General features: G+C 40.2%; 1 protein-coding gene across 3 annotated transcripts in view; it reads left to right on the top strand.

Moving 5' to 3' along the window:
• The window catches only part of scube1 (signal peptide, CUB domain, EGF-like 1), a 459,167-nt gene that overhangs the window by 202,581 nt on the left and 243,850 nt on the right, over positions 1-12,736 (top strand). The window lies entirely within an intron of this gene.

The following is a 12,736-nucleotide window of genomic DNA, read 5'->3' as shown; positions in this document are numbered from 1 at the left end:
GTAGCTTCTGGGGGCTAACTAAACATGACGTGAGAACTGGGCCAGTTAGCAGCCTTCACTGGCAGCTGCGGGATCTTTATATAACTTTGAATTTTGTGGTACTGGAAGAACAAAACTGATGAAAAACATGCCTCCAAAAAAAATCAGTAGAGAAACAGATAATTAATAACTATAAATTGCATCATTCATAGTACACTGCTATTTTTAAGGGAGATTTGTTTTCATGATTTAGTTGGCAGATGTGGCACAATAACATAAATTTTGTTGCAAAGAATATTAATTCTGCAGGATGGGCAGATGCAGAGCAAATGTACCAGCAATATAACAGTCCTAGCACCAGGTGAATAAAGCAACATTAAGCAAACCATGTACAGACTTAAAGTACTGGAACTATTTCCACAGAGATGATGAGCATGCAAGAGATAGGTATTGTGTAATAGAAATCAGGCTCAATGCGGTCCCCTCGACTAGCTTTGATCACCTAAAGGCTTTGGAGACAAATTTTCCATATTTTGTCCCCCCCACCTATTGGCCCGGGCTTTGCCTCTCCCAAAAGATTACATAGCTCCAAGTCAGTATGGAGTGTCTGTATTGCAATGCATAAGGCATCATAATTATAAGAGACAGACTAGATGGACCAGTTAGGCTTTTTCTGCCTGTATTTTTGTGTGTTTGTATGATATTTAATAGATTTTTTTTAAAGACTTGAGTTTTCATTGAATGGCTGAGGGAAACTATTTCCTTTAATTGTAGATATTGTAATGGGGGGGGGGGGGGTCATCAATTTAAAATTATGACCAAGATAGGAGAGAGGTTAGGAGAAATTTTCTTTGTGTCAGTTATAACCTAGAAGTCTTTACCATATGGAGTGATTGAGGCAGAGACAACTGTATCCTTTAAAGGAAGCATGGATAAACATTTGAAGTAGAGGAAGGTATCGGACAATGGGGAGAAAGCAAGACATTGAGTTTAGTTTTAAATTACTCTAGCAAAGAACCAACAAGACACAATGGGCTGAATAGTCATTGAACGGCATAAAATACTATGCTTCTATGATTGTATGTGGTGATGTATTCAGAAAAAAATGTTTTTCTTTCAGCAGCAAAAGAACAGGCCCGATAATGTTCGGAGATGAAGCCCCTTTTAAATGATCTACAAATTTGTTAAGTAAAGTGAATAAATAAAGCTCTTACATCAAACTTGTTATCAAAAGTTATTTTCTTAATTGAATTTTTAGATACATCTATTTTAGGGGATGTCTTCAGAAATTGCCTGCTTAATTAGTTGACCTATTCAGAAGACACCCATTACACAAATTCTGAGCAGTCTTTTGATGTAGCTTTAACAAATAGCTGAAGAGAAATAGGTTTAAAAGTAAAATGTGAAACAAAATACATTCAAAACTTCCTTTAAAGAAGCTTCTGCTTTTTGTTAAGGTTCAAACAGTTGTGTGAGATTTACTGAAAAGATTTGAGCCCTGCTAATCTTGAACTATAGCCTCAGTAGACCAAGGGTTGGGGGGAGGGGAACAGCAGGAGAATGACTCTCCAAACAGTGAAATGAGTGTCTCCTGCAGAGTTTTGCATGATTTCTAATCTTTGCTCCCTATGCTGACAGAATGAAGTTGTACTTTTTGACACTCGTCTACTTCATGTCCTACAGACAAAACCCCTCTTCAGGACTGGATGACAGATGCAGTCTTGCTGGCTGTCATTCAGACCGGCAGCGTCATGTCAAATGTTATACCAGAATCCTGCCTGTCTGCGATGTGTTAGCTAAACACCAATAAGTTAAGAATTCATTGAACCTTCAAACACTATTTCTGGCAAAGTAATTTTTCACACCCCTGATCATTTTGATTGTGTTCTTGTAAAGATCATACTTCATTACTATAAAAGACCAGCTTTTGTTGTGTAAAGCAATGCATGCTTGTAGCAATAAAATGATGTTGCTGTATGTCCAAGTTTTGCCAGTTTTGTCTTCAATCAGTGCATTAATGGACAAGGCAACTTCAGACAGATTATTGAATGGACAAAATATGGAGATGGCCATTAATCTAACTGTAACCCTGAGGAGCTAGCTCTCACAAAAGGGAGAAAACTGCAGAAAATGTTAATTGGGTTACAAAGTATCATAAAGCAATGATGCACAGCTCCAGGCATTTTTCTGGACTTTTCATTTCATTTTATTTTTTAGCACTTTTGTTTTAGTTCATTCATTTCTGTCCATAAATGCCAGTGAGCATGGTACGTGAGCTGAATCCTGGGGTCAATCACACATTAAGCTGATTTGGCAGATTTACTTTCTGCCTGTCACATGTAATGCAGTCTGTTCTGCTCTGTTAGACGCTATTTGCTTGCAGTTTCAAATTGCTTTGATGAGGAAATATCTGTCTTCAGAAGGTGATGAATGGATAACAGGCTCTTAGCTTTTCATTCCAGGCTACTTAACCAGTTAAATTGAGTCAAATGAAAAAGTTAAACAGTATTGTGGAGGCGAGGGGAAGGAAGGAAAAGAGGGTGTGGAGAAGATAATAAGTAGTATATAAATGTAGGTGCGTGTAAGAGAATGAGATGGAGAAGATGAGTGAAGGAGTGATGGATGACCCAGACACCAAGAAAAAGGGCAAGGGTTAGACAACAGGGAAAGTAAACACAAAATATTGATGGATAGTGAAGAAAAGAAAGTGAAGTGTCTTTGTGTGAATGTGAGAGAGAAAAATAAGAGAAAACAAACCAAAGAAAAAGTAGTTTTGAAAGTTGAAACAAACAAAACACAATAAAAGAGATAAAAACAAGAGGTACATTAAAGTTTTCATTCATTTTTAAATTGTCAGTTTTGTCGATATGAATCATATGCAAATTAACATTGATTTGTTGCTAAGTAATTAGTGTGACAAAGGGAAAATAACAGTGACGATGGCTGAACAATTGATGGGGGATTGGAAATTCTCAAAATACCTTCGCCTTGCTTGTCACATTCAAGAAGTTTAATATTATCCAGAGCTTTCAACCTCACAGTAATGGAACTGTCACAAATTAGATTTTTTACTCACGCTCAGCGCAAACTCAGTGTCGCAGACAAGTTCATGCTTCCTGTGAGCCAAAGCTTGACCTTTGTGCAACATATCCGAGACCAACAATGGACCCTCTACTACTGGAGTATGCACTGGGAATAATATGGCTTAGTCACTGTGCGCTGCAGATCCCATTAAGCTAATAGAAAACGCCAAAGCAGCAGACTGTGTAGCTCAGGTTAAAAATTATAAAATACATTTATTAGATTCTTTAAAAATCATGAATGAGTCACCAGATTTTTTAAATTATCAATGCCATACTTAATTGTCAATGTTACTTTGAAACTATTTTTCTCAAACTAAGATAACAAAAGACTTGAAATGCTTTTTATGTACACACAAACAGATGCATGCAAGTTATCCTGCCTCACTGCAACAACTTGAGATTAAAACTTTTGTTGCTTCTCAGGATGTGGGCAAGATTGCATTTATCAATTGCCCCTGAAGGTGGTGATGGGCCTTCATCCTGAACTAACATGTTTGTAACCCAGTGGCTTGCTAGGCCATTTCAGAATTAACCATGAAGTGTGGGACTGGAATCCCATAAAGGTTAGACCTTGGCTCCCTTTCCTGAAGGGCATTAGGAACCAGTTGGTTACTTTACATTCCACAAGTTACAAAATTTATTGAAATACAACTTGCCATATGATTGGATTCTGAACTCTCAACTTCCGTGTCAGTACCATAATGAATAGACTAAAACACTTAAGCACCAAGGAATTCCCAGATTTAGACAAGCTTTGGCTACAGAATAACTGATCAAGAATCAGAACAAATTTGCAATAGCAGAGGATAAATTGCATACCATGTTATTTGGCTGTAACATTCTGCTTTAACCAGGTCATGCTAATTCTCACACTTGTGCTGAAATTTGCCAAAACCTATTGCAAATCAAGGTACATAAATGTTCATTTCCATATAATGAAGCAGTGCATGCCTGCATGCAACAAGACTTGGACAACATTCAGGCTTGGGCTGATCAGTGGCAAGTAACATTTGTGCAACACTGGTGATGATCATCTCCAAACAGAGAGTGTCTAATCACCTCCCTTGCCATTCAACGGCATTACTATCACTGAATCCACCACCGTCAACATGCTGGAGCTCACCATTGACGAGAAATTTAACTAGGCAAGCCATATAAATACTGTGGCTACAAGAGCAGGTCAGAGGCTAGGAATTCTGTGGTAACTCACCTTCTGACTCCCCAAATCCTTTCCAGCAACTACAAGTCAGGAGTGTGATGGAATACTCCCATTTGCCTGGATGGGTGCAGCTCCAACAGCACTCAAGAAGCTCGACCCCATCCAGGACAAAGCAGCCCATTTGACTGGCATCCCATCCACCAGCTTAAACATTCATTTCCTCCACTACTGGTGCACTATGAGTGCAGTGTGTACCATCTACAAGATGCACTGCAGCAACTCGCCAAGGCTCCTTCGACAGCAGCTTCCAAACCATTCCTTCACTGTCATCAGGTTTAATCCTGGAACTCTCTGCCTAACAACACTGTGGGCGCGCCCATCACCGCACAGACTGCAACAGTTTATGAAGGTGGCTCATCACCAGCTTCTCAAGGGCAATTAGGAACAGACAATAAATGCAGGCCTTGCCTGGGCGCCCATGAATGAATAAACAAAAGGCTTAGCATGGTTCACTTGGGTTGTCACTGCTTCAAAGAAGTTGAAGAAATTGGACAGTCAGGATCTTTCTATTCTGAAATCATATTGTTTATTGAGTTGTTATTGTACAGACGTTCTTAAAGTTCATTCCTGATAATCGATTCCATTATTTTATGTGGAATGGAAGTGAGACTGAAGGGACTGTAGTTGCCCATGTCTCTGATTTTTGAATATGGGAACCGAATTCGGCAGTTTCTTATCCATTGTTACCACATTAGTGTCCAGTATCTCCTCCACAATCATTATCACTATATCACAAATCTCCTAATCTTTTTCAGCACACTGGAATAAATATCATCTTTCTCTGGGATTTATTTGTTTTGAACATTTGATAGCCTGTCTAGGACTTCCATCTCATATCTTTCTTGACATGCTGGGTCAATTACATTTACCCACTTTGATTCTAAACCATTTGAGGTTTCACAGATTATATTTGGTTGATTGAATTCTCTCATTGAAATAACTTTCCTTTTCTCTGATACCCTCCTTATATCTTTATAGAACAAATTGTCTTTCCCATCATTCTCACCTAGTGTTCTATAAACATATCCCTGGTTTTAGCTTAGATTTTTTCTTAGTAGAGGCACCTTAGCAGAGTCATTCATTTTCTAGCTTCCACCTTCCACAGGATCAAGTTATTTTAGCTCACCAGTGCTCTGACATATATGATTACACCAACTCCTTTTCTGTCCATTTTATCTTTTCTAAGCACTAATGCCTTAGATTTTGCCATGTTCCTGATATTCCCACTGCATTGTAGTTCCTAACAGCCACAAAAACCTGCAGATTGGCATCTTATTTCTAATGCTTTGAGCATTCACACCTTATGATAGATTTACATCTGTTCATTTCCCCTAGTTTCTGACCGTTGGTCTCGAGTTGACATATGCCTGTTTGGGTATTTGTGTTCATTCTCAGCGGTTGACTTACTATTTTCCTCTCCGATCTGGTCCATTTGGTATTTGGTTTCCTCTTTACCTTCATCCCCTCATTTATCTAGTTTAAATGAGTTACATAGAATATACAGCATAGAAACAAGTTATTCAATCCAACTAGTTTGTGCTGGTGCTATACACACAAATCTTCTCCCATTCCATCTACCTCATCTCAGCCTTCCAACATATTTTTCTATTCCTTTTCTCTCTCTCTCTTATGTATTTGTCTAGCTTTCTTTTTAAAGCATCTAATTGCCTCAACCGCTTTCTATGGTAGTGAGTCCCACATTCTAACTACTCTCTAAGTAAAGAAATTTCTCCTTATTATCCTATTGGATTTATTATGAACTATCTTGTATTTTTGGCCCCTAGTTTTGGATTCTCCCACAAGTGGAAACATTCTCTCCACACCCTGTCCAACCCATTCATAATTTTAAAGATCTCTATCAGGACACCACATAGTCTTCTTGTTCCTAAAGAAAAAAAGCTCCAATCTGTTAAACATTCCTGAGAGCTATAATCTCTCAGTTCTGGATCCATTCTTGTAAATCTTTTTTGTAGTATGAATAGCAAAACTACACATTATTCCAAATGCAGCCTGACCAGGTTCCTATAACTTTACCTGTATCCATAGATCCCTTTGCTCTTCTCCCCTTCAGTTTCTTATTTTCTAATGTGTAGTTGGTGTTTCTATTTTTCCTATCTAAGTGCATCACCTCACATTAACAATGTTGAAATTCATTTGCCACTTAACTGTCCTTTCTGCAAGTTTTAAGATTTTCAATCGCTGCCACAATGTTCCTTGTAAGTCTTTTTGTTCCTACTTTAAAAGTAGCCCATCCTTCCTATATGCACACTTACATGTGCACTCCTTGATATGAGAATTGGAGAAAGACCCATTGGCCAGAATTTTCCCTTGGAAGAGGTTTGGGGGCGAGTGGGGTGGTAAGGTCCCGGAAATTGACATCTGTTGGGATCCCAAGTTGATCCCACCCTCACCCATTTTTCCCCAGGCGGCATTGAAGCTGAGCATGGATCCCCCTTGGTTCTGTTGAGTAAGTAATTGAATAGTTGTTGAGGTTGTCAAGAAACTAATTATGAGGTGCTTTAGCCCTGAATCCTGGATTTCCCAGCCATGGAACCTGTTTCCTGACCTGTCAGCAACTTGCCTGGGTCACTGAGGTGAGAGCACAGTGGGAAGAGCTTCTTCAGTGAAACTGACAAGCCGGGAATCCTTTAATCAGTTTCACTGAAGAGCTTCAACCATGGCCATTGAGAGACAGCTGTTCAAAGCACTTCCTCTCTTAGAGTGTGCGTTCACTGCTTGACAAGTGATTGCCAACTTCTTAGAAGGCACTTCACCTGTCTGGCACTTCACTCATCTTCAACTGCACTTCCCTGTTGCCAGCTGTCAGCATGGCATGGGGGCAGCTTATGCAGCTCTACCTTTCACCTCTGCTGAGGGTCAAGAGCAGAGATCACACCACCACCAACTGCTCCAGCAGGAGTAACACCAGCACAAGCACTAGCAAGGCAGATGAGATGGACACCAAGATCCAGCACAGGGTGTACAGGCAGAGGACCAGTTCTCTCGATGTGCCTGAGCACCAGTGCCTCAAGAGGCTCAGGTTATCACAACAGGTCGCTGATGATATATGCAGCCTCCTGGAACAAGACCTCTCTCCCAGTGGACCAGGTGGGCATGTATTGATAATGGGCAACAAAGTTCCTGTCATTGGCGAGCCAGCCCTGGTGAGCTTTTCTGACCATTTTTCTGCCCTTTTAATTAGAAATCCTTCCTTTGACAGAATGGACGTGCAACCCCGCCCTCCGTCCCTGATTGGTCAGGGAGCCTGGAGATGGGATGTCAATTAATTTGCTCTGTTAAAGAGCAACTGCTGGGCACACTGCTCAGAGAGTCGAGTTCCAACCCTATTGCGGTAAGAGACTAAAGAGGTAAAATTCCACCTGTTATATTCCACCGTGACTCTTCATGTGCTTATCCAATTCCCTTTTGAAAGCCACAATTGAATCTGCCGCCAACATGATCACAGGTTGTGTAAAAAAAAAAGTTTTTCCTCATGCCACCATTACTTCTTTTGCCAATCACCTTAAATTGGTGTCCTCTGATTCTTGACCCTTCTGCCAATGGGAACAGTTTCTCTCTCTTTTATGATTTTGAACACCTCTAACAAATCTCCTCTCAACCTTCTCTTCTCTAAGGAGAACAACCCCAGCTACTCAAATCTCTCTATGTAACTGAAGTCCTTCCTCCATGGAAAAATTATTGTAAATCTTTTCTGCATCCTTTCTAAAGCCTTTACATCTCTCTAAAGTGTGATGCCCAGAATTGGACACAATACTCCAGTTGAGGCCAAACTAGTGCTTTATAAAGGCTCATCATAACTTTCTTGCTTTTGTACTCTATGCCTCTGATTATAAAGCTCAGGATGCCATATGCCTTTTTAACCACTTCTCAACCTGTCCTGCCACATTCAATGATTTGTGCACCCCCAGGTCTCTCTGTTCCTAAACTTCCTTTTGAATTATACCCTTTATTTAATAGTGCACCTTCTTATTCCTCCTATCAAAATGTGTCACTTTACATTTCTCTGCATTAAATTTCATCTGCCACATGTCTACCCTTCCATCAGCCTGTCTATGTCCTCTTGAAGTCTATCACTATCCTCTTCAAAGTTCACAATATTTCCAAGTTTTGTGTCATCTGCACATTTTGAAATTGTGCACTGTACACCAAAGTCTAGCTCATTAATATATATCAAGAAAAGCAGTGGTCCAAGGACTGATCCAGGGAACCCCACTATATGCTTTCCTCCAGTGCAAAAAACATCTATTCACCTCTACTCTCTGTTTCCTGTCACTCAGCCAACTTCGTAACCATGCTGCCACCCTTCCTTTTATTCTATGGGTTTCAATTATGCTGGTAGGTCTATGTCTTTTGGAAGTCCATGTACGCCACATCAACAGCATTGTCCTCATCGACCCTCTCTATTACCTCATCAAAAAATTCAAGCAAGTTAGTTAAACACAATTTTCCTTTAACAAATCCATACTAGCTTTCCATAATTAATCCATACTTGTCCAAGTGACTGTTAATTTTGTCCCAGATTATCGTTTCTAAAAGCTTTCCTACCACCAAGGTTAAACTGAATGACCTGTAGTTGCTGGGTTTATCCTCACATATTTTTTTGAACAAGGGTGTAACATTTGTAATTCTCCAGTCCTCTGGCACCACCCCCATAGCTAAGGAGGATTTTAAGATTATGATCAGTGCCTCTGCAATTTCCACCCTCACTTCCCTTATCCTTGGATACATCTGGTCTGGGTGCATTATCAACTTTAAGTGCAGCAAGCCTTTCTAATACCTCCTCTGTATCAATTTTTAGTCCATCCACTATCGCAACTACCTTTTCTTCCACTATGACTTCAGCAGCATCTTCTTCCTTGGTAAAGACAGATGCAAAGTACTCATTTAGTACCTCAGCCATACCCTCTGTCTCTATGCGTAAATCCATTTTTGGTTCCTTATTAGCCCTACCTCTCCTTTTGCTACCCTTTTACTGTACATATGCCTACAGAAGACTTCTGGATTCCCTTTAATATTATCTGTCAGTTTCTTCTCATACTCTCTCTTTGCTGTGCTTATTTCTTTTTTCACTTCCCCTCTGAACTTCCTATATTCAGCCTGATTCTCGCTTGTATTATCAACCTGACGTCTATCATACTCTACCTTTTTCTGCTTCATCTTTCTCTCTATCTCTTTTGCCATACAGGGAGCTCTGGCTTTGGTTGCCCTAACTTTCCCCTTTGTGGGAATGTACTTCGACTGTACCCAAACCATCTCTACTTTAAAGGCAGCCCATTGTTCAGGTACAGTTTTAGCTGCTGATATTTGATTCCAAGTTACCTGGGACAGATCCATTCTCACCCTACCAAAATTGGCCTCTGCCAATTAAGTATTTTTATTCTAGATTGTTCCTTGTCTTTTTTCACATCTAACCTAAACCTTATGATACTATGATCACTGTTCCCTAAATGTTCCCCTACCAACACTTGATCCACTTGACCCAACTCATTCCCCAGAATAAGATCCAGCAATACCTCCTTCCTCACTGGGCCAGAAACATACTGATCAAGAATATTTTCGTGAAAACACTTCAAAATCTTTTCTCCCTCTCTGCCCTTTACATTATTACTACCCCATTCTAGATTAGGATAAATCAAGTCCCAGGACTCATGACTCAAGTATTTGTGAAACATCTACTCCCTTTATTATCATCAGACACTGAGAAAGCAATTCGATAATGACATCTGATCATGATTTGGAGTTTGCACTGCAGAATTTATAACCATGGTCTTTCATGAAAAATTAGCCCTTAACTTAGATGTGCTCCGCTCTTTTTGATTCTGATGTAGGTTGGGATTTCTGAAATTGAAGCATGTTTATAAAATCTGCTGCTATGAAGATGGTGCAGCACCGAAGAACATGTGAAATACACTATTCTGAACAGCATAATTTGAGATATAACCCTCCCAAGAAGATATTAATGATCTAAATATTTCAGATTGCGTGAATAACATGCAGCAAATGAAGAGTATCTTCGAGCATTCCTTCCAATGAATTTTGCTGACCAGTTGCTCGATATATTAGTGAAGCTTCTTTATCTGTGAAGATTAGTAACATTGTTTAGAAAGACTTGAGTTATCGTTCTGCACAGACAGCTTTTTCAGCCTTAAGAATTCAGAATATGATCTCTTAACTGAGTAGGTTGTTACGGGCTTTGTGGGTGTCAAACAAGTCTGTTCCACTAGTTCAGGAAGCAAATTCCATATGTTGTTATCTGTTCTGAGTTGTTCAACAACCTCATTCATGCACTTGAGTTTCTTGTTTCTTCTAAGCACAAAAATGCCAAGCCTTTCCAGCTGACTTCAGAATTTGCATCACAAATAATGTGCACGTCACCAGTGTGGTGTCAAACTTGCCAAAGAAGCATGATGGGCAGTAGGAGAGTGACCAGAAGAGGTCAAGATAAATATTTTTTATTCCTTGGGGGATAGGAGGAGGAGAGTTCCTCTGGGACTCAAAAGTAATCTTTTGGCCGCCCTTTCCTACACTGGCGTCTTTCAGGAATCCCTTCAAGCACTAGCCTTATGCCAGAACCCATTTAGTTGGGCCATTGCCTTGAGCCTAAATTCCCACTCATTGACATCATTCCGACTGGCTTTAATTTAAAATTAAGCCCAGCTATTAAAATCAGCCGGGCCTCACAAGCTTTCAGACTTCCAGCTCCCATTTAGGGACCTCGATGCATTTATCCCACCCTCAAGCTAAAATCGACCCTGTTATTACAGCAGATAATAAAAAGACAATGACAGATGCAAATAAACTGTTGTAATTTTTAATAATATCCCAAATTCTTAATGGGACACCAACAGCACATTATGGCTTTATACCTAAACTGTTTCCAGATTTTCAAAAATGCAAATCCATCCAGAAAGCTTATGCTGAGTAATGCTACCAAGCACAAAGGGAAAACTGGGCATTCTGAATACTCAAGTGTGATCTGTTTGCTGCATAGGAAAGCTGCTATAGTTTGCAAGATACTCATGATGAATACTTTCCTTAATCAGTATCGAAAAGGGGAGAAAATGTAAAGTCAATGCTGAAATATCACTTAGTGTGCCAAGTTGTACAAATTTAATCTGTCCAACTTTGCTTAACACAGAAATTATAATGTAAAAATATAAACTAGGAGGGTCCTGCAAAACATTTGCAGTGAAATTAGTATCTCTATTTCAACAGTACTTCTTTAAATCCCCATCACATGCTGTTCCATTCTTCCCATGCCATCCCTCTCATGCCATACCCATCCCATCCCTTTCATCCCTCTCATATCATCCCCATCCCATCCCCCCTCCCACCCCTTCTTCCTATGCCATCCCCATCCCCCATTTCATACCTCCCATGCCATCTCTCCACCTCACCCCCATGCTGTCTCCCACCTCCCATGCCAACTTCCCCTGTAGTATAATGACGTAAAAAGTTAATAGCAAAGACAATGAGAGACCCCTCCCACTGTACGACTGATGATGTAACAGTCACATGAGATAGGCTTGAGAAGAAGACGGTATAGCAGCACAAAGGATGCTAGCTTAGTTGGCTTGTGGAGAGTGTATATATTAACTGTAAATAATAAAGTTGTTAACTTTTACTGGAGTTTAAGACTTTCTCTAGAACATCCTACAACACTAATACAAATACAACTAAACCTAACACCCCCCTCCTCACCTCATGCTGTCCCGGCCCTGGTCCATGCCTTTCACCTCCCCATTCCCCGCTTGCCCCCAAGTTGTCGTCAAGAGCCCAGTAACCGATGCTGGGAGCGGTGACAGCAGGGGCCTGGAGCTCAGTAAGTGAGTCCAGGGTGCGGCGGGGGCTGGGGACTAGTAACTGAAGCTGGGCAGCTGCAAGAGCCAGGTGCCAATAATTGAGGCCAGGGAACAATGCGAGTTGCGGGGCCAGTAACTGAGGCATGTGCGCCAGGCTTTGCCCACCAAATCAAACCACCAACCAATCAGAAAATGTGGACAGACAAAAACTGTATTATTATAGATTACCTCCACATGCTCAAAGCAGTGTAAGCAACCAAAACCTTGAGGTAAGTGTGCAGGTATTAGTGTGTGAATGGCTATAAGAATGTTCTATCTGCTGTTTTGACTAAGGTTTCAAACCAAGGGTAAAGTCATAAGAAAAGAGAAAGGATTTAGGGTTCAAGCAATGACATTTCCAAATTACATCTTGCATAATCACATTTACAGAATATTTTTAGTGCATATGGGAAATTTGAACAAATACAAAGCTATGATTAAATCTTCCCCACTAAGCATCAGTATAAAAACCACTGTAAATTGCTGCTGTAGGACCATTTACAATATTTATATTATTAAAAATCATGTGTACTTCCTGTCCAACTTTCTGTTACAATTTTTAGCCGTGCTTTCACGTCAACGTTTAACATTGA

The sequence above is a fragment of the Heterodontus francisci genome, chromosome 18 (genome assembly GCF_036365525.1).
Source record: "Heterodontus francisci isolate sHetFra1 chromosome 18, sHetFra1.hap1, whole genome shotgun sequence".
NCBI lineage: Eukaryota > Metazoa > Chordata > Chondrichthyes > Heterodontiformes > Heterodontidae > Heterodontus > Heterodontus francisci.
Note: the sequence above shows the minus strand (reverse complement) of the source record. Positions and strands in the feature narration are given on the sequence as shown.